Source organism: Sapajus apella, unplaced genomic scaffold, assembly GCF_009761245.1.
Source record: "Sapajus apella isolate SASKATOON/1434 unplaced genomic scaffold, GSC_monkey_1.0 scaffold6, whole genome shotgun sequence".
Lineage (NCBI taxonomy): Eukaryota > Metazoa > Chordata > Mammalia > Primates > Cebidae > Sapajus > Sapajus apella.
This window is the reverse complement of record NW_022436946.1, coordinates 27010291-27012535: the sequence shown is the minus strand read 5'-3', so window position 1 is coordinate 27012535 and position 2245 is coordinate 27010291.

Here is a 2245-nt window from a genome sequence, read left to right as displayed (position 1 = left end):
AAAATAGATGGTGTATTTTTAAGATCAGTAATGGTGGGTATCAATTCACTATGGTGCTTAGGTCTCATTCAGAGATGCAAAACCATTAGGGGGTATCCATCTATCTATCTATCTATCTATTTTTGTAAAAGAAAGGATTTGTTACACAGATCTTATTGTATGCAATTTTGGGATCTGGTTAAACAGCCTCTGTAAGGTGGTAGCTTTTGCATCTGATGCTGGAGCTTCAAGTCCACAAAGCAGACAATTTGGAAGTGGAACTGAATGTAAAATCAGAGAGAGTTAGAACAAGCTGGATCCCTTAAGCATGAGCTTAATCAAGAACAGACTGGGATCCACATTAGTTCTTAATGCCCCCAACCATAGTGATGTGGAGATGCTGCAGGAGAGGCTGGCGCTCTTTATCAAAGAGCTAAACACACACCTGTTCCATGAGTTAGAGAACCCGAAAGAAGATCCAGGGACAGGTAGAGCTGTTGCAGGTCGGGCAGCTGATCCATGCCAACAAGGTGAGCAGGCAGAGAAGCAACAAAATGTATGAGCTACAAAGTGGCCACCACCTCACTTCTACCTTCCAATTTCCCACAAGACTGTCTTGTGTGACCACCCTTGCCAGAAACATACAGTAAGGAGAATTCTAGAAAAAATAGTTTGGCCTGATCTCATGGACACATTACAGAGTGATCGTACTTTTAAAGAGCTTTTCACAGATTTATTTTAAAATGCTGATGGGGTTCACAACATGTTACCCCCAAAATATGGCACCTTGGCCTATGAGAAAATGGTGCAAGCCAAAAGGTCACTCTCACCTTCTTGTTGCCCATCTCTGAGGCAAGTCATAAAACCCAGAAAGGTCAATCTCTGACTTTCTTCCACCTTTCTACCCTGAAATAGGTCATAGGCCCTTCATTCCAGAGGAGCCCTGCCCATACCCAGAAGAAAGAACTCCCTTATCTCTGAAAGCACAGGGATACAGAGAAGAATCTGAACAAACAAGCTTCACTAGGTTTCCCCCGTTATTAACCATTAGATGATACCTACTTTGTCCGATCATACTTCTCAGCTACACACTTCATCAGAGCTAACATGAGAAACACACAGTTTTACCTGTTTCGTCAAGCCTTCACTTCAGAAGGCCCCAGATCATAGAAAAGTATAAAATAAATGTATACGTAATCTGTCTTTGTTATAGGGGCCTTTTAATTTAAAAAAAAAAAAAAAAAAAACCCTCAGGAGTTAAAACATCTTAAAAGGGCTGATAGAAAATCTTAAATATACTTTAATACAAAATGGCATAATACATTGTATGACATAGAGGTTAAGAACTCAACTTCTAGATCTAGACAGCTACAGTTTGAATCTCATCTTTACCACTATTAGCCATAGGAATTTGGCAATTTTCTGGACTCCAGTTTCCTTACCCATAAAATTGTTATCTGACAAAAGGGGAGTACTACCTAACTGTAAATTATATTATTAAATAAATGAGATGAACTCTGCACAAGTGTGAACTAATCTCTTAACTTTTTTTATTCTAAGTGTGATTCTAAAACCCTGTATCTCTGACATTGAATTTATAGTAGGCTCAAGGTTTTCATTATTTTGTTTACACTATTAGAGGGAAATTGACATTTGCATGCTATCAACTTGGAGTTCACCAGCTTCCATATATGGATCTACCAAGGGTCCTTTTGAAAGAGTATCGTAAAAGGATGTGACTTGGTATTGTCGAAGTCTTTGAAGAAGAAGGAGGTGATGAGAAAGAGGTAAATACAATGAAGAAATTAGAGAGCTCCTTGATGAATGCTGAATGGGTAGAAAGATGCATAGGTAGAGATGGGGAGCAAGTGCAGAGGCAGGGTTGGTAGATAAGAGAAGAGGCTCGGAATCTCAGGGCCACGTTAAGTCAGAGCTGCTAAATTTCTTCTGATACAATCCATTTGTGAGATCACCAATAATGTCACTATAATTAATTTATGAAAGATTAACCAGCCAGGCGCGGTGGCTCAAGCCTGTAATCCTAGCACTTTGGGAGGCCGAGGCGGGAGGATCACAAGGTCAAGAGATCGAGACCATCCTGGTCAACATGGTGAAACCCCGTCTCTACTAAAACTACAAAAAATTAGCTGGGCATGGTGGCGCGTGTCTGTAGTCCCAGCTACTCAGGAGGCTGAGGCAGGAGAATTGCCTGAACCCAGGAGGCGGAGGTTGCGGTGAGCCGAGATCGCGCCATTGCACTCCAGCG